Here is a 20,196-nt window from a genome sequence, read left to right on the forward strand (position 1 = left end):
TAAGGGAAGGAGGGAAAGTGAGTGGGGAAAATTAGAGAGGGAGACAAACCATGAGAGACTCCTAACTCTGGGACATGAACAAGGAGTAGAGGAAGGGGAGGTGGGTGGGGGGATGGGGTGACTGGGTGATGGGCACTGAGGAGGGCACTTGATGAGACGAGCACTAGGTGTTATACTATATGTTGGCAAATCGAACTTCAATTAAAAAAAATTAAATAGGCATGGACCTGTCACCTCCACCACCATCAAGCTCCTTAACTTCCAAATTCACCTCATTTCCATTGAGAAACATACTTGAACTGGGATGTAAGAAAAGAGCTTTCTGGTAGTAAAAGTTTTTAGACATAAGATCGGTAATCAGGATGCAGCTGGTGCCCTTCCTTGGGGTCCTACCAACACAGGACTGGGTATCACCTCACTGGGCTGGGTCTGGCATCTGTAAAGGCAGGTGGGCGGCCACACAGAACCACCTCACAAAGTACCTTCCAACTCTGGGCCCTTGATTCTAACCAATTGGTTTCCTCAAGTCAAATTTCTCAGAGGATTCCAACGTCACCTCCTAGAGCAGCCTTAGCCCTGGGAGGAAAGAGAAGAAAGGCCCACGGGTGGGCCAGCCAGTGGGCCTGGCTCCTGAGGTTCTTCCAAAACTGGAATTCAGATGAAGAAAGCCAAGCTACCCCTGTCTAACCACCGTCCCCTGGTGCCTGGCCAGGTCTCCACCAGACTGCCTGTCAGCCATGCAGAGAAGGAGGCCCAGCCTGCAGACAGATCCTGCGCCCAGGGCCACACTGGCAGCTGCTCCTTCAGAAAGGCTCAGCACTCTGCTCACTCTGAAGGTGAGGAGGTAGACAAGCAGCACACCCTGACCCCCACCCTGCAGGACCAGGAGAGCCACCCGCTAAGGCGGAGTGAAAGTACAGAGTGGCAGCCAGGCACAAGGGAAATCCAGAGGGGGAAAGAGGGAAGGCAGGGGCAACGTTCCCAACAACCTAGAGTTAGAGCGAGCTGGCGTCCTCTAAGAACTCAAGCCCCAAATTTCATTTTCTGGGACGGGTGGGGATACACAAAGTATTTTAGGAATCAGAATCTCATGTTTCCTGCCTCCGCCTCCCCTTCCCCAATTCAGCTCCCTCTCCGCCAGCTTCTGCAGGGTTGACAAATTAGAAACTGCTCTATTCCCTTCGTCCTCAAGGGCTCCTAGGGATGCTGTGAAAAATTCATGTAAATCCCAGGAAAGAAAGAAAGAAAAAAAAATCCCAGGAAAGAGGTTGGGGTGGTGAGGGCCTGGGTCTTTGCAGCCCATCCAGGAAGAAGCAGCTGGGCCCAGTACTACAGTGTCACACAACTCCAAGGCACACCCACGCATTGGATTCTACGTGAATGCCACCCTCTGACCACAACAAAGAGAACCGTGTGAATGGCGCCCTCTGAAGTCGCACACCTAAGTGGCCCAGGCTGTGGTCTCCTCTCGAGTCCCCTTTCAGAGAGCAAATACAAATTGTCCACAAGACCACCTTCAGCTGGGTTCCACTCACCACCCGCAGGCACTCTGTCTACACTTCCCCATAGGCAGGCTCTCTTTCTCTGCTTAACCACTTGATAGTAAGATGCAAATGCTTCCCCTCTAAATACTTCAGCCTGAATCTCTAAAGATCTAGGACCCTCCCCTATATAAACACACTGCCATCAGGCCACTCACCAAATTTAAGGTCCACAGGATAATATTATCTAATACAAAGTCCACATCCGAATGCTCCCGATGATCATCTTGGAAGTTTTTCCAAATGTACAGATTCCTGGCCCCTCTTCTGGAGGGTCTGACTCAGGGTGAATCCCTGGATTCTGATCATTACAAACCCTCCCCAACCCCCCCCCCCCCCAGGCAATTCAGATATGTCGCCAGATTTGACCCTACAGACCACAGTTTTGGGACTACCAGAAAGACAGGTGGGAAGTGGGGAAAGGGACTCCACCAAGCCCCATGCAGTCAGCTGGTAGAGGAAGAGAGTATGCTTCTGGGTGAGCAGGTCAGTGCCAGGATCCAAGCAGCACCAGGCACCAAATAGTCCACATGGCTGCCAAAGGATGGCTGGAGGCTGGCCACGGAGGAAACAGGGTCAGAGCAGAGCCACACAATGGTCTGGAGTCAAAGGGTGGAGAGAAAGGAGAGGAAACTCCCTAGAATGAGCTTGCTCTGCTCAGTCCCTGTGCCAGAGAGGGTGGAGCCCCAGGGGCCAGCTGTGGGCGGAGAGGGCTTCCTGCTGCCTGGCTGTAGGGTGCCTTTTCAGAACTGCTCTGCTCAGCCTGAGGGGTCTAGGTCATTTCCCACCCAGACCCACAGAACTGAATCCCAATGGCCACTGAGTACCAGCTACACGCCAGGTGCCACACTCCTCCTCGAAGTATTCAGATAACTGTGGCACAGTCATGCAGGGAGCTCACCATCTAGCAAAAGTGACAGGCATCCCCATAAATAATTCAAGCCCCACCCATCTTGGGGCACAAAGCAGGAAAACACTGCATGTCTTGGCCCATCTTCATGGGGCAGGGAACATGGAGAGCTGTCAAGCAAGATGGTTAGAAATATATATATATATATGAAGGGTCTCAAGCCCCCAGCCTTGGGCATCCCACCTTTGAACAGTTTTTATTTAAAAAAAAAAATTTAGTGCTCGCTTCGGCAGCACATATACTAAAAAAAAAAAATTTATTTATTTATTTATTTGAGAGAGAGAGAATGAGTGGTGGGGAGGGACAGAAGGAGAGGGAGAAGCCCTCTATCCCAAGATCATGACCTGAGCCAAAGGCAGACACTTCACAGACTGAGCTACCCAGGTGCCCCTGAGCAGTTTTTAATAAGGGAAGAGGACTCAGTTCTAGGACTACCTTGGAAGGGACCTTCAGCACCTTCTCTTAGAACAACATGGGTCAAGGAGACCATGCGGACTTAAACCCTTTGGCTTCCAGAGTTTTATCTTCAGAAGACCCCTGCCCCTTTCCACCCCCCAACACCCACACTCACCCATATCCCAAATCCCACTGGTTTTGCAGCCAGGGATCCAACCCCCACCTCTCCCTCCATACACTTGCCACCCTGTTAACCCACCCACCCCAGCCCCAAGAGGCTCGGCTCTAGGAGGGAAGGTCAGTGTGCCCTGCATCACGAATCCAACAGGAAGGTGTATCTGAAAGGTCAACTCCCTGTCTCAGACAAATACCCATCTGATGCTGGCTTCCTCACGGAAAATCTATAGGTCTGCAAGCCTCTTTGGTGTAGGCCCATCACTGAATCACATGGACCAACAAGGTCTTTCTCTTATCTACGTTCCCTCTCTGTGGGTATCACTTATTTCCAAGTGTGAAGACACAGAAAACAACCGTCTGTGCTTTCCTCCTGCCCACCCATCCACTCTCTAGCATCCTCTTGGCCAAATTAAAGCAGGTCCACATGGTTCAGTCTTTGTTCTTGGAACTTAACTTTCCATCCCTGGATTCCCTGGGCCTACCCAAGACATTCCACTTATCTGAAGCCCAAGTTGATACCAGGGTTAGTAGAGGGCTCTTCGAGTCCTAGAAGAACTGAGACAGGTGCTAGGGGCCTGTGTGACAGGCTAGATGGAGCTGGGTTTGCCTTCAGAGCCCTAGAGTCCTCAATCCCACCTCAGAAACCATGTGTGCAGCTGGTCCTGTGCACGCACACACAGAAGCCCTGAAAATCACAGATCCTACCACAAACCCTGCAAATTCAGGACTTGAGTGAGAAGAAAGTCAGGGATGGAATTGTTGAGGCAGCTTGTGGCTCCTTTCAAAACTTTCCTTCCTAGAGCTGGCAATGTAGATCAGAGACGGGGAGCTGGCACTCAGCTCAATGGAACCCCTGGCCAAGAGGGAAGAAAGGTCTTGGCAGTGTGCGGATCTCTAATCCAGGAACCATCCCGGGAGCCAGAGCAGCCACATCTCCTCTTGTCTGGTCTGCACTTCCTGCACTCCCTCCTCTCCCCACTCCAAGCCACCGCAGCCCATAGAACCAGCCCTTCTAGTTCTGATCAGCTGGGCTCCCTGTAAGCAGCTTGGTGATTAAGAATTACTCTTCCAAAAAAAAAAAAAAAAAAAAGAATTACTCTTCCAGCTTCCTTGGCCCTCTAGAGAAAGGCAGTAGGATGGGGTGGGGGGAAGGAGCTCCCAGGATGACCTTCCCTTGCCAATCTTGGGTCTCCAGCTGAGGGGATTCCTAAGGAAAGTTCTTTACAAACAAGATTCACACCAGCCCATCCCATATCAGAAAAACCACCCCAACATTTCTAAACATCAACGTCTAAGAAACTTTAATCTCTCTGAGGGTATTGGAGACCCCATGAAGTATAAAGGAAGCCCCTCTCGGAGGAGGATGTAAGAAAGTGGGTGGAGTGGGGGATGGGGACACAGCCGCCCTCGTGGTCTTTTGCCTCCCCTCCTCATCTTTGGGACACAGCGCCATTTGCTAAGAAGCAAACCAAGGCCTCCGGCAAGGCCTGTGCTATCACCTGTCACCTCCAGCTCAATCTCCAGTCCAGCTTCCCCAGCTCATGTCCTTTGGAATCCAGTTCTCCAGGATTCCTGTGTGGGCTGGGGAAACTCCCTGGAGGAGTCCAGCCCATTAAACAGAATCCAGAAAGCGGGTCACAGCTGTTCCCAAGCAGCTCTGGCGCCAAAAAGAGAGCAGAACACACCAAAGAGTCTCTGCTCTGCCTGGAGGACTCACCAGACGGAAGGGATGGGAGCCACATAGATGCTTGTGTCCCAAGTCCTCATGAACCTTAAGGCCTCATGGGTTGGGCACGCTGGGTGCACCTAACCCATCAGAGTCTGCAAGAATGAAGGAGCAGCACTTCAGATTATGGCCCAAGCCCATGGCTAGGGGAGGGGGATGTATCTTGGGATAACTACAGAGGCACTGAACTAACCAGTGTGCACTGAGTAATGCCAAGTGGGACCTCCTCCTGAAGGACACCTTTGCTGGGGATCAGAGCGTAGATTTTTAGGGAGCATTTCCAATTAATTCAATTCAAACAATGCTTTGGTTGTTTTCTGGTAGCAACCTCCCAGACATCTGAGAGGCTCTCTTCTCTCCTCCATGACAGCGTCCTCCTGTCTGTTAGAGATAAGCAGATGGAGGCCTACCAAGTGTCAGTGACTTTGCCCTGCGTCTCACACCGGATCTGTGGCAGAGTGGAGAGAGGTCCACAGACCAAATGTGGAGAAGCTACATGGCACTGACACTCCAGAACAATCTGAACCCGAACCCTGTGCTGTCCCCCAACAAGTACACACCTGGCCCAGATGTGCTGGAACCCCAGGATGAGGAGGAGAAGGACCCGGAAGACTGGTCCCCAGAATGATCCTACACACAGCCTGCAGAAAGTAAGGCCCACAGCACCCCCCCCCCCCGGCCCCCCACATGCTGCCTGAGGGAAGGTTGGAGGCGAAAGCCTGTAAGCCTGCATGAAGGAGCCAGCGGGCAGTCACAGGCTGTGTGGGCGGTGGGATGCCAGCAGCTGAGAGCCACCTGCTTGGCTTAGAGGAGGGCAAAGGGAAGTCAAGCAGAAAAAGGCTGAGCCAGTCTTCTATAGAACCTGAGGAGCTGAGGCCGGGGCCCCACACCATGCCCAGGGCAAGCTCCCTGCCCCCTCCCAGTAGGAAGGCTCTGCATAGGTTCACAAACCCTGCCCACTGTCCCTCTGCCACCACTATCCCTAGACCAGCAATCTAGACATGTGGCCTGATAATAAGGGTATCTTCAGTAGTGCTAACTCCCCGATGAAGAAAGAAAATCCCTGATAGACTACAGTCATTCTCAGGGACCTAAGCCATGGTAATCACATAAACTGCACATACACCCCCACACACTCGCACTTTGCCCACACTACTCACTCCCTTCCCTGTGCACACTCCACATCCCTCAAGACCTACCTCTCCCACCCCCTCCCTCTCCACCCTACACACACTCATACCTTCCCCACACGCCCACAAGCACCCCACACTCTCCATGCATACTCCATGCCCCAACCCCCACACCTCCATACCCTGCACGCCTCGCACAACCCCCATACCCTACACAATTACCCACATCTGCCCCTGCACATCTCCCATGCCTTCCCATCCCTCCAGCCCCCTCCCACATCCCCTCCACCTTGCTCTCTCCCTCATCAGGCCCCTGAGGAGAGGAGATGAGTAGAGAGGAAACTGGCTTAAACACCACAAGATCACAATCTTAGATCTTTGTGTTATCGCAAAGAAGTCAGAGAAAAGCAGACAGGAGGTTGAACCCGGAAGTAAAAGGGAAATAGGACCTTTCAGCGCCAGGAAGCAGCTCTGGGCTTTCAGAGTTCACATTCCAATACACCGGAGGCAGGCCCTGCCAGCCAGGAGGCCACTGGGGAGCCAGAATGCCAGGCAAGGGGACTCCAGGCAGCCGAGCCCAGCAGAGCCTTTGCCCGAAGGCCACGTAGCTTCCAGCAGACCTCAGGAGTGGTTGGTTATTTTCCTAAGTCAGGGTACATTGGAGAGGCCCTGGTGTCTTCACAAACCAGGGTGCTCCCCTCTCGAGCAGCCCCATTTTACAGCCCAGAAAACACACACACACACACACACACACACACACACACACAAAACACCACCAAACATCTGACACTACTTTACAGGGGGGTGCTAGAGGCTAAGGCGTTAGTCCCCATCCAGGGACATTTGCATTTAAAAAGCAAATGTCGGGGATCCCTGGGTGGCTCAGAGGTTTAGGGCCTGCCTTTGGCAGGGGGTGTGATCCTGGAGTCCAGGGATCAAGTCCCCGTGTTGGGCTCCCTGCATGGAGCCTGCTTCTCCCCCTCTGCCTGTGTCTCTGCCTCTCTCTCTCTATGTCTATCATGAATAAATAAAAAATTTAAAATAAAATAAAATAAATAAAAAGCAAATGTCTCTCTCCTCTGAGGAGAGCGCGCCCAACCTAATCCGTTCTGGAAGGGGTAAGGGAAACTTCGAGAGGCTGGGAGGAATGATCCATTAAAAGGTAGGCGGGGGTGGGTCTCTGGTGCCAGCTGTGCCTCTTCAAGGCTTCCCTGGTCTCAGGGCCTGAGGCTTAGGCATGTCTTGCCCCGTTCAGAACACATGTCCCCCTCAGTGTGGCCCAGCAGGCAGCCTGTCACCAAGTCACTGACCCCTGCCAATCCCTGGCCTTGGCTATTGTCAGCCAAAACTGACCCACGTGGCCACCAGACCTTCCCCCCATCCCCTCACCCCCCTCCATCCCCCACCCCCGCCGTGAAGTTCCCCTCCACTTTTCCTGGTAACAGACAGAAGGACCCTTCTGCTCAGGGTCAGCCAAGGACACTGAACCTCGAAAGAGACCAAGGATTCCATTTTACCCAGGTCGACAGAGAAACCCCCCCTGTTGCCCTCCTGTGCCTCTGTCCCGATGGTAGGTTCCAGTGTCCTCAGCAGGACCCCTGACAGCATTGTAGAGACTCCCTACGCTCTATTTTGCTCTATTTTCTTGCCCAGCTGAGTCTTAGGGCCTCAAAAGCCCTTGGTGCAGCAGGAGGTTCCTTCTTCCCAGTTTTCTGTCTCTCCTCTTCCCGCGCAGACTCAAGAGCTTCAGAAGCCTTCCCTGGTCAATTCTTCCAATTTCTCCTGACTTCTACTCTCTGTGTCTGCTTAACACTTATGCTATGTGTGTGTGTATGTGTGTGACACAACAGATTGAAATGGTGGCCCTGGGGTCTGGGGCACAAGAACACCACATATGCCTTAGATGGCATTAAAACAGCAGTTTTCATCTGTGCAGAGGGGTCAAGAAGACTTATTTTCTAAGCAGGAAGTGACCTAGGGGGTGGGGGAGCAGAGCAAGGAATCATGGCGATTTCTTAGGGTGTTGCTCTGTACATGCTCTGATGTCCTTCTATCTCTGATGCCCCACTCCACACAGGAAGGTCCCAAGGGAGACAGAGGTCTCCATAAGACATGGTCCCAGTCTACATCCAGCAAAGGGGACACTTGACAGAGGGGTAGACCAGCTGCCCACCCGGCACAGTGGCACATGCTCCCTTTCCACCAGTCCCATTTTCATGAGGCTTTGTCCATGTGACTCTCCCCCGAGATCCACAAGGGCAGCAATAGTCACAGGCCATTCTCAGTAGGGATTAGTTGAAACTGCTTTCAGCTGGATAAGTGTAGCCAAGGTGTGGCCATGAGTACAGACATCTTAGGGCCGATGTTCCACAGGCCACCTTACAGAAATACCACTCCAATGTATGGAAACACCATTACAGTCTGCCAAGTTAGTACCCCCAGGGATATGCCCGCTGTCGTGACTGGAGTGGAGGAGCCTTTATTCTGGGGAAAGGGAAAGAGGAGGAGGGCAGGGCTGGGCAAGAGGCTAAGTGAATATGAATATGGCAGAAATATAAGGAAAGAAGGAGGGCAGCCCCGGTGGCACAGTGGTTTAGCACCGCCTGCAGCCTGGGGTGTGATCCTGGAGACCCGGGATTGAGTCCCACGTCAGGATCCCTGAGTGGAGCCGGCTTCTCCCTCTGCCTGTGTCTCTGCCTGCCTCTCTCTCTCTCTGCCTCTGAATAAATAAAAAAATAAAAAATAAATAAAATAAATAAAAAGGAAAGAAGGAGACCTGGTTTTCCCCTCTGCAATTTTGTCCCAGGTATCCTGTTTAATCCTCACAACAATCCTACTACATGGGTATTAATATCCTTATTTAATGGATGAGGTAAGTAGTAAGCAGAAAGGGGACTCATTAATTTACCCAAGGTCACAAAACTAGTAGGCAGTAGAATCAAGAATCAAATTGAAACCTGTCTGAGGCCAAAATTCATAGTGTTTTTCCCATCCCATAGAATGCGCCCCAGGCACCTCCCATTTTGCTGAAAGTGCAAGCTGACATTGTGATTATCCCAATACAACTCTGTACCCTCCCTCCTTACCCCAAAACACTCTTTTACCTCCCAAGCCACTCAAAAGCAAGCAAATAATAAACAAGCAAAAACCGAAAGACAACCCACCATCATACAGATAAGGGGACCAATGGCCAACTGTCAAAATGGGTGAAGAGGAGTGAGAGATCCAGGCCTCCACGCATGGAATGAATAAGTCATGGGGATAAAGGGCACACACAGCACAGGGAATCTAGTCAGTGATACTGTACTAGTGTTGTGTGGTGCCGGATTGTAGCTAAACTGGTGATGAGCACAGTGTAACAAATGGAGAAGTTGAATCCCTCTGTTGTACACCTGAAACTAATGTAATGTTGTGTGTCACTGCGATGGAGGGAGGGAGGGAGACAGAGAGAGAAAACCAATGACCAGAGGGGAGAAATGACTTGTCTGGAGTCACACAGCTAGACAGTGGCAGAAGCAGGACTAGAAACTAGAGGCATGTCCTTGACTCCCACTCCAGTGCTCTTTCCAGACTGAGCCACAACCAATCCACCTCCAGGGAAGGAAATACCCCCTGCCTTCCTAATCCAATCTCTCTCAAATTGGTCCATTCTTTTCCAAGCTTTGGATTACTTTTCTTAATGAAACAACATCGAAAGCACATATCAGGGGGATCCCTGGGTGGCTCAGCGGTTTAGCGCCTGCCTTTGGCTCAGGGCGTGATCCTGGAGTCCTGGGATCGAGTCCCGCGTCGGGCTCCCTGCATGGAGCCTGCTTCTCCCTCTGCCTGTGTCTCTACCTCTCTCTATGTCTATCATGAATAAATAAATAAAATCTTTAAAAAAAAAAAAAAAAAGCACATATCAGGCACCCAAAATGATTATTCTTTCTCTTACCTGAATAACTAAAGTAGCCTTCTGAAGTCTGTCTCCCCACTAACCCCTAAAGCCCTATGCTCCTCTGGCAAGAAAACCCTGCAGCAGTGGCTCTATTCACATCATCCTTCTGAGGAAAAGGTTTCTAGCTCTCCTGCTCATTATCAGACATTCAAGACTCCCCACACCGAATCCCAGCCCTGTGCCCCGCACATTCCCTAAATGCTGAGGGTTATTAACCATTCCCCAGAGCCATGAGTTTTCCCACAAATCTTCAGTCATGCTAGCGCCTTCTGGAATACTCTGGCTTGCCTTCTTCAAGTGCCTGCTCTTATATTTGAGCCTTCTCTCACCTCCTATGACCTAAAGTGACTTTTGCTCCCTTTTGAACATCTTTAAATATATACAGCATTTACACTGTTTGGCATTATACCTACTAGTGATGGGAACAAAGATAATTTTTATTCATGTAGGTGATTTATAGATACAAAGCACTTTCACAGGGGCGCCTGGGTGGCTCAGTCGGCTAAGTACCTGCCTTTGGCTGAGGTCATGATCTCAGGGTCAGAGTCCTGGGACCGAGTCCTACACTGGACTCCCTGTTCAGTGGGGAGCCTGCTTCTCCCCACTCCCTCTATCGCTCCTGCTTGTGAAAGTGCGCGCTCTCTCTCTCTCTCTCTCTGTAAAATAAATAAATAAAATCTTTAAACAAACAAACACAAAGTACTTTCACAGACATAAGCCCATTCATCTTAAGAATAGGAACTATCTCTTATTTACCTTTGTCTTCCCCACGATGCTCAGCACAGTGTTTTACACCAGGGACACAGCCCTTAAATACTGTGTTCTGAGCATGGTCAGACCAACCCAGAGGAGAACATTTAACATCTCCCTGCTGTAGGGTTAGAGATTCTGAATGAGGAAGGCAAGTTGTAATTTATTTTTCCAGGCTCATACCCCATAGCATTTATTCAACTCTCAAGAGTTTAGAGGCCCCAAAATAGGAAGCACTACAGTCCCAGCTTCTATACTTCTCTGAAATGCTGCCTCAGATTACTCCAGCTCTTGAGGCAGCTGTGTGACAGCTGCCTCGTTGTGAGTTTATAGGATTACCTCCCGTCATAAAGCAACTCATCCATTCACTTGCAGTTTTTGGAGTACAATGTGGTTACCTCAAGGTCATGGACCATATTGGATTGAAGTTTATATCCCTCTAACATAACTGTAACTACCATCATTTACTAAGCCCTTACTACGTAGCAGGGGCTGTGCTAGAGTACACTGAAATGAACTAATTTCATTTTTACCACAGCCTTTTTTTCCCCCTGGTATTATTATTTTCCCCCATCTTACAAATGAGGAAACAGAAGCACAGAGAAATTAAGTAACTTTCCCAAGATCAAATGACTAGTATGTGGGAGAGCCAGGTTTTGAACCATCCTCTTACCTATATACTGAATGTTGCCCTTCAGTTGATGAATCAGTAAATATAAGAATGAAGGAACAGAGGCACTGAAGATATTTTTGTTGGAGGAAGAATTAACCAACCATTGATTAACCCACCTCCTGCCTCTACGCTATGTTACCTGCAGGACTATCAGAAGAGGCTCTTTCAAACTCCCCCCAAGTTCAGGTGGATCTACACGTATAGAATCCCAGTCGGCAAAATAAAGATGCTCGGTTTAATTCTTAATGAACTAAGTTCTCCCAGAACACAAACTCCAGAAGGTCAGGGAACGTGTCTGTCTTCTTTACTCCCATGCACTGAGGAGAGTATCAGATACATTGTGAATAAAAGATAAAATACAAGCTCCTTCCATGGCTCTAGCCAGGTTAAACTACTTTTACTTCACCTGCTTTGCCTTTCACTTCATCCCCCACCCCAATTTCTACTCATTGTTCTGATCTTGGCTGACATCGAACTTCTTCCAGGAAGTCTGACTACCCTCAATGCCCCACTTAGGAGTTTTCAAAGCATCCCGTACTCACCCACTCACCCACTCCACAGCCTATATATTTGTCTGTAGTCCCCACTCAACTGAAAGTTCTGGAAGGCTCTCTGCCCTCATCACTTTGAAAGCCCTGAAAGTCATCAGTAAGCCTTCAAAAAAACATCTGTTGAATGAATGAGTTCTTTTTAAACATTATCTTGAGAGACTTATGTCCCTTTGTGACCATAGCTTCTTCCACAGACAACTCTGAGAACAACCCTTTCTGTTGTCAACCGACTCTTGGGGAAACCCCCATCTCATTCAGAACTTGGGCCTCACGGACACTTTTTTTCTCAGAGGTCCCTTACAGGGGAGCACCGAAGGAAGAAACAACAGGTGATGGAGGTATCCTGACCTGGATTCAAACTTTGGTTCTGCTCTAATTATCTTTGGCATGTTTCTTAATCTTCACTTCAATCGAGCCTAATTGGAATCTCAGCTATCCCATTGGTAAAGGGGAAGACACAATTTCATCCTCATGGTTTTCTCCAACATTAGGGGAAGGGAAAAGTAAAGATAATGTCTGAAAAGTTACAGGAGGACAACACCTGAAACTAATATAACACTGTATGTTAACTGGAATTAGAATATTAAAACTTAGGGGGGAAAATAAAGAAGAAAAGCTTAAAAAGTAAACACGCAAGCAAGCAAGCTACCAGTGGACAGACACTCAATGCTGCTGGCTATTCTTCAGCACACACTCTTGACTTTCTTGGTACTTGAACTTTTGCTCAGGTGGCTCCTTTTTGCCTCCTGTGCCAGAACCATTTGCAACAGTGTCGTCAAAATTGCACTTCAGAGAATTTGCCAACCCCTTGGAACCACTCTATCTTTCAAAGTCTCCTGTCAGGGAATTATAGCTATCTTTTCTCTTAATCAAAAAAAAAAAAAAAAAAATCTGCCTTCTTGAAGTCTAGAGTGGAAATGTGAAACCCTGGCCATAATATTTTTGGGGGTAAAATAAAGATGTCTTCTCCCAGGTTCCCATTAATACTCAATTTGCAAACAATCTCTCCTTTTTGGATCAGAATTAAATACGCTCTAATGGTGCTCCTTATCAGCTTAACTTCCTCTATTTACCCGTAGGAAAACATAACAGCATGGCGAATCAAGAAAGTGGTAGATGCTCTGCTTCCAGCAAAGCAGGGCTCTCAAGAGATGTCTCAACTGTGGAAGAGCCCCATCATTACACTTACCTGTCTTCTGGGTTAGTTTGGGCCCTAAGACAAGAAAGGCTCATATCCATTTCTTCTCCCTAGCAAGGCAAAATGTAGCATTTCCTCAAAATGGAATCTTCTTAGTTCTTTCCTCTTTTTCCCCTCACCCTATGTCTTCGGGTCTGCTGCCAAGGGTACCAACTACGTGAAGATAGAATAACTTGGCTGGAGAGAATGCCTCCATACAAACTTACTCCTGGTGGGCCTGGCCTTAGCCAGGCACCAGACATGGGCAATTGGCCATGTTGAGTAAAGCAGCTCTCATTACTGACACTCACCTCCATTTGGGGAGGATACAGGGAGAGGAGATGAAGAAGAAGCTAACTTCTAGGACAGGACCCTCAGGAGCACAGACTTAGGACACACAGAGCATAGTAGGAAGAATTGCCAAGAAGAAAAGAAAGCACTGCCTCCAAGGGGATTAATCTCATGGTATCTAGGGTTGGTTGGCTGGAGAGAGGGAAAGGTCTAGGAAGGAGGGAATTGAACAGTGTTTTCAGGAAGGAATGAAGGCAGGAGTAATAAAGCACTGGTGAAAGGAAAACATTCTCTAAAGAGGCAGATGATCTCTGGTTCCTCTTGGAAGTACTACTGAGCCTTTGCTGGATGAGACATCCTGTGGGAAGTATCCCAAAAGAGGAAGGAGTGAATTGTTAGAGTCCTTCAATCATAGGTTCTGTACTCTGCCAGAGGATTATTGAGAACCTCTTTCCTCTTCCTTCTCCAGACTTTGAGGGCCTCTGCCTTGAAGTATGTTGTCTTCTGTGTCCTTAATGTCTTTAACCAACATAGAAATTCAGGGTGAGTGAATCCCATCACCAGTGCCCTAAGAGAATTCCCCAAAAATAAAGTCACTGGCAGGGTCTACGTATGACTCTGAAGTGCTGCAAGACAGGTCCTGTCATTGGTCATATGTGGCCTATGGGGCAAGCATAAAGTTCTAGCACCACTAGTATCTGTGACCTTGGGAGAGTGACTTCTTCTCAGGGAAATGAGAAGTCCTTTCCAGTTCTGAAGCCTTAGGTGGTCATAGGATGTGCAAGAATAATAGTCTCCTAAGTTTCATTTTATAAGACAGATGCAAAATAAAACAGATATAGAAATACAAAAACAAAAGATTTGCCTCAATTTTCTGGAGTACCCCAAGTCCCAATTCTCTTATTAATGTTGCCCAGAAGGTAGCAAAAGTACTTGACTTAATTATCCCCTGTCTTCTCCTTACACTGAAGGTAGGGATACGAATGAGAAAGCAGAGAAAAGCTGGCAAGGAATTCGCATACATGTGCCTCGACCCCCAAACACCTGGGAATTCAGAAGGAGCTATGCTGGGCCCCTGCCCTTGAGAAGTTTAATATCTAAGGAGTGTCCCAGTCTGGTGACATGACATGAGCGTTCAAGTCAGGGAATCCAGTATAAATGAATTCCATGACTCCACTACCCCTTCTCGTTCTCCGAAGACCCAAGATGTCTCTATTGGTGGTATCGAAGTTATGAGCACAGGGTCTAGAGTGAAACAGCCTGCTTCAAATCCCTCCTCTGTCATTTATGAACTGATTGACATCAGTAAGTGTTAGCTATTATATTATTTGCCAGCTCAGCACTACCCTGTCAATGAATAGTAGCCAGAGTTTGAGGGCTGTTTCCCCCTTTCCTATAAATATTGTTAAGCAGTGTTTCCTTCCCTCTTGGCCCCCATCCTGCCAAAGCTTTTTTAAAGTACACCACCCCCCCACCACCACCACCAAAAAAGAGAAGTAACCCAAGAAATAGGTACCTTGGTATTGGCACACTACTCTTCCCTTGTCCCACGTCCCAGAACATTCTCTATTCCATCCCTTTCTCCCATCCCTGTCCCAACTCTCACCAGTTCTCCCTCCCTTGTTACCAAGGTTAAAACTCAGGGCGAATGACACGCATTGATACAGTACTCTGCAGTTTCCAGAATGCTTCTGTACACATGATCTTATTCAGTTCATGGTAAGCAGGGTATTTCACCCTTAAAACAGTCTTATGAGCCAAGGGTATTTTCTCTCCCATTTTACAGATATGCAAACGAATTCTTAGGCTCACAAGTTGTCCATGCTCACACAGCTAGGAAGTAAGTCACACCTGGACTCAAAGCCAAGCCCCCTGGCCTCAAAACCACCCATTGATTTTCTCTACACCTCAGCATTATCATGTCCAAGTTCACATTCTGGGAGCGTGGGGAGCATGAGCAGCTTGAAGTTTACGGCCAGTCACAAACCCCTCACAGGAAACGAAGTTCTCTCATTTTTCTCCCTGCTGGCTGTGGCAGGGCTGTCCAAACTGAAGGACTATACAGATGAGGTACCTGCAAAGCACCAGGCCAGATGTGGTGAGGAAACCAGAGAGGGGACCAAAGGCCCACAAGGCTGTGGGGTGTCTGCTAGAGGGCCATTATGTCATGGCAAGGACCAAGAGCATTCCAGGTCATTGGGCAATCCCAAAGGAGCACCCCGGAGAAAATTGTGAGGCCTCAGATCCCCGGAGCCTTCCTCGGCCCGGCACACCTCCCTCACGGATGCTTCCAGGGAGAAGAAAATGCACAGGCTCCCTTCTGGCCAGGGCTGAGAGCTTGATCAAATTCAGACACACACACCCATGCACACTCAGCAGTAAATTCAGAGCCATGGAAATCAAACCTTAAGCTCACCGAAAGGCCAAAGGAGAAGCAGCCGCAGCCTCAGTCCTGGGCTCCGGCTCGCAGCCACCATCTCCTCAGATGCTAGCTGCCAGGCAGAGCTATAAAATGTGCCTCTACTTAATTTTTCCATGGACACAACCCCAGATGGGAGTGCCAGGCTCTGGAGGAGATGCAGTTCTGAAGTCTCATAACCTCTCTGCTGTAGTCCACAGCTGGACTTGGGGAAGGAGGAGTATCTGCGGATCCAGTTTGCCACCTCCTGTAATGTTGCTCTGCCAATACCTTTCCGAGGCCTAGTGTGGCGGTGGAGTAAGTTTTCATTCAAACTGATACAGGTTTGGAATTCAGAGCAAATTGCTTACATCTGCTTGGCCACATCTCGGACAGGTAGTTCAGAGAGAGAAGGAGGGCAGTGTTGGCCCACTTCTGGAAGCCCCCGGAATCTGGTGCCATGCTGGGGCCAGCCAGCCGGGTACGGAAATCCCCCACCCGAATTGAAGGGGAAAAACAAAACAAAACAAAACAAAACAAAACGCATCAGGGCAAGAGGGGGTGATAGAGATTCCATCCCAGGCGTGGCTGGTGGAACTGGGACAGGGGAGCCACGAAGCCCCCGAAAGGGGGTGGGGATGGAGGGGGAAGAAGGTTGGCCTGGAGGAGCCGGAGCAGTGGCAGATTCTGCACACACACACCCCCCCTCAGCCAAGCAGGGTGTGTGCACTGACTAACCTCATGCATTCGGTAATCTCTTCTCACAGCTAGGAGCTTGCCAAGCCCCTTGGCTCCCCAGCCTACCCCACCCCGGCTTGGCAGCGTCCCCCGGGCTTCCTGCGGCTGCGGCTGCTCCCCGACATCAAAGCCGCCGCTGTCGGGAGCCGAGCAGGGGACAAGCGCCAGCCGGGGGAGCAGCGCCTCCCGGGAGGGCCCGGGGGCTCAGGCCTGAGGGTGCCCCGTCCCCTGAGCTTCTCTGCTGCTGCAGCCCTTATAAGGCAGAAGCCGGCTAAGGCGTGTGTGTATTCCCAGGCTGGATGCTGACTTTTCACCCGCTGCAAGGGAGAGCAGCACCCCACACCCCCACACCCCACACCCCCGCTCCGGGGCGGGTTTTGCTTTTTATTTCTTATCTTAAACAAACCCCCGAACCAGTGGTTGGTTCAGATCGCCTTGCAGCTGGGAGCCAGGAAGTGTGCTTAGAGGAAAGGGGTGGGGAGGGGTGCCCGGGCCGGGGCGGGGCGGCGGATGGAGTCTGCAACCTGCGGGGCGCCGCGGGCTGGGTCTGTCCCCGCGTCCGCGTCCGCGCCCGCCCGGCCCCGCGCATTGTCGCGCCTCGGCCGCTGCCAGGTGGGAGGGAGGGCAGAGCCCCCGCGCCCCCCGCGCCCCGGTCTCCCCGCGCCCCCGCGCCCCCCGCGTCCTACCTGAGCTCGCTGCGGGCTTCCCTGCGGGGCGCGACGTGCCGTGGGCCCCGCTCCGGGCCGCTCCCCTCTGCGCGCCGCGAGCGCAGGTCCTGGGGGTCCCGGGCGGGGGGCGCGGGGGGCGCGGGGGGCGCGGGGGGCGCGGGCGCGGACTCAGGCCACCCCGGGCGAGACAATAGCGGGAGCCGCGGGCGGGAGCGGGGGAGCCATGTCCCGGAGGCCCGGCGCTCCGCTCGGCCCCGACAGGCAGCCGCCCGCCGCCCTCCGCCCTCCGCCCGCCTCCCGCCTCCCGCCTCCCGCCTCCCGCCTCCCGCCTCCCGCTCCGCCCGCAGCGCCGACTCGGCCGCGAGCGCGAGCGCGGGCGGGGCGGGCCCCGGAACCCCGGGCGCCGCCGCCTCCCCCCGCCCCCGCCCCCGCCCCGCCTCCGCCCGCCTCCCTCCCTCCCCCCCCCTCCCCCCTCCCCCTCCCCTCCCCCGCGGCCGTCCCAGCGTGCTCGGGAGCCGGCGGCCGCGCTGCGCTTCCCACTCGAGCGAGGCTCCGCACATGGCCGAGACCCTCCCCGCGGGCGCCCCCTGCTCGGCGCCAGAGGATGCCAGGTGGTTCCGCCGAGAACCCGCGGCCGGTCGGTGCGAGGACCCCCCCCGCCCCCCCGCCCCCCCGCCCGGGGTCATTCGGGTCGCGGCGCCTGCAAAAGCCCCACCTGCAGGGCGGAGGCGGGGGGCGCCGTCGTGCGACCTGAGCCCCGGAGGGTCGCGGCCCGCAGCAGGAGGGGGAAAACCCACTCCGTTCATCACCAGGCTGCCGCATGTTTGAAATTGGGACTTCTGGTGCTGCCTTCCAGCAGCGGTCTCCAGGAGAATTTTCCTGAAGACTCCCCCCGGACACACACCCAGGCACGCACGGGCACACACGCACCAAGAATTGGCCAGCTCCTCGTTTGCATTTGCTTTGCATAGTAACCGTGGTCTTGGATCTCAAAGTACAATTTCCTCCAAACTTGACTTAGTTCTTCCCCCACCCCCACCCCACCCCTGCCCCGGGGCCCTCCTTCCTTTCTGGCCGGTCAGTAAGGAAGGATCAACACCTGCTTCCCAAGCCTCCCTCCTCTACAATTCCCCTTCAGGTATCAGGGGTTCCAGGCTCCCAAACTCCTTTGGAAGCCTGAGACTCCCCAGCCAGGGTTTCCATGGAAACGTCTGCCAACCTACCCCTTTACTGGTCTCAAGGAAATATTTGTTAAAATGCTACTGTTTCAGTCTCTTTAGGGTTTACTAGGGTTTAAAAAAAATGTCAGGAAGACCTCTAAAATTTCCTCATCAATACAAAATTGTGCAAAAGCCCAACACGATTCTTAGGATTCACAGAGTTCTAGAAATTGAAGAGACTCCAGAGCTCAGTAAGAGGATATTGATTAGGAAGGGAATTTGATTAACCAGAAGTCCTACAGGGGGAGGAAGGGTAAAAAGTGAGTTCACAAGTCAGGACTTCTTGGGATAGTTTTGTTCTCATAAAAGATGAAATCTAAGCGAATGCAAAGGACCCTTAATTGTAGGTGACCCTGAGCAAGGCAGGAGGAGGAGAAGCCCATGAAAGGGGAGACTCAAGCCTGTGTTTCTTCTCTCTGCCCTCTGCCGTGTGACTTCAGGTAGCCCACTCCACCCTCTGAGCATCAGTAATAACACCAGCTTCACTTAAACCACTCGGGGCTTTTGTGAAGAGCAAATGAGAGAATGTATGTGAACCATTCCGGTGACTATAGACAGAATGCTCTGCGCGTACATCAGTCATAATGGAAATGTGATCCCATTCCTAATCCTCAAGAGCCACAGGGGATAAAAACACTCATTCATTCATTCATTCATTCATTCACTCATTCACCACTTGTTCACAGTATAAATATCTGTGACCCTGTCATCAGGCTAAGCTCAGAGGCCTGAGAGAACAGAGTGACCTAGTGGCCGTCAGTATGTCTGTTGCTGGAGTGAAAATTTCCCAAATGGAGAGCTAACAGGAAATAGGGTTGAACATTTTATCAGAGACTTTATAATGCACTTTGGAACGGAGAAAAATATTTCCTTATAAGAGAAACCAGGGCGTGCCAAAAAATTTAGATTTTTTTTTTCCCCCTGCAGGTGACAGAGAACCTAGGGTATAGACAAGTGGAGCTGGGAGTGATATGATCAGAAAAACCTTCTGGCATATTGCATAAGAGGATTTGGAAGATGCTCTGTGTATCTTCCCTTTGCTACTGCAGACTCAATCTTGGCTCTCTGGCTTCCTAGTAGGGGATGGCCCCTGGGAACCCTGGCAGGAGATTGGAAGGAAGGAGGTCGAATAGGTCTGGATATTTGTTTCTCAGGATTTCCCTCTCTTTGGAGTCACTGTGGGCTGGCTGCAACCCTCAACCAAAGTTCACAGCTCCCTCTGGGTGGTTCCCTCTCCCTCCCCTCTTTTCTCAATTCAGATATCTCAATTGCCTTCTCTGGCCTGGGGGTGAAAATTTCCTTTCCTGCTGGCCCTAAAGTACTGCACACTATTCCTGTGGCTTTCCTTTACCCTGCTGACCCTTTGTAAATAGTATCTTCAAAGTGGAGAGTGCCATTTGCTTCCTGCCACGTTAGGAGTACAGGATGACAGCTCAAGGAAGCTATGGCTACATTCAGAGTTGCAAGATCAGAGAATCTCGAAAACTGGGCCAGGGCTGTGACAGTGAGGATGGAAAGGAAAGGACAGACACACAAGATGGTTAGGAGGTCAAATCAATCATATTTGATTATAGATGTAATGTAGGTAGTGGGCAGAGGGATCTAGAATCACTCTCCACTTGATGCCATGGGAATTAGTGGCAGACGGTGCCGTGCACCAAGTGGGGGACTGGAGTAAGACAGGGCCCAGGTGTTGTGGGAGCGAACATGGGTTTAATTTTGGACATGTTGGGTTTGAAGCATCTGTGGAATGTTTAGTTGAGGATGTCTAGCAGAATGGATTTATGAAACCAAAATCAGAGCAGAGGTATAGACAGGTGATGGCAATTTTGGATTCTTCGGATAATAGATGGTTGTGGGGATCCCTGGGTGGCGCAGCGGTTTGGCGCCTGCCTTTGGCCCAGGGCGCGATC

At 51.0% G+C, this 20,196-nt stretch overlaps 1 protein-coding gene across 3 annotated transcripts in view; it reads right to left on the reverse strand.

Annotated features, from left to right (window-relative positions):
* Window positions 1-17,202, reverse strand: part of PIK3C2B (phosphatidylinositol-4-phosphate 3-kinase catalytic subunit type 2 beta) — a 65,782-nt gene extending 48,580 nt beyond the window's left edge. The window contains exon 1 of one of the 3 annotated variants that reach the window (XM_038585983.1): window positions 17,082-17,202. The gene's annotated coding sequence lies outside the window, so the exon portion shown is untranslated. Of the gene's footprint in view, window positions 1-1,699; window positions 1,834-4,741; window positions 4,846-17,081 lie in introns of those variants that run through there. The other 2 variants (XM_038585984.1, XM_038585985.1) reach the window with 2 other exon arrangements.
* Window positions 17,203-20,196: the final 2,994 nt, after the last annotated feature.

Source organism: Canis lupus, chromosome 38, assembly GCF_011100685.1.
Source record: "Canis lupus familiaris isolate Mischka breed German Shepherd chromosome 38, alternate assembly UU_Cfam_GSD_1.0, whole genome shotgun sequence".
Lineage (NCBI taxonomy): Eukaryota > Metazoa > Chordata > Mammalia > Carnivora > Canidae > Canis > Canis lupus.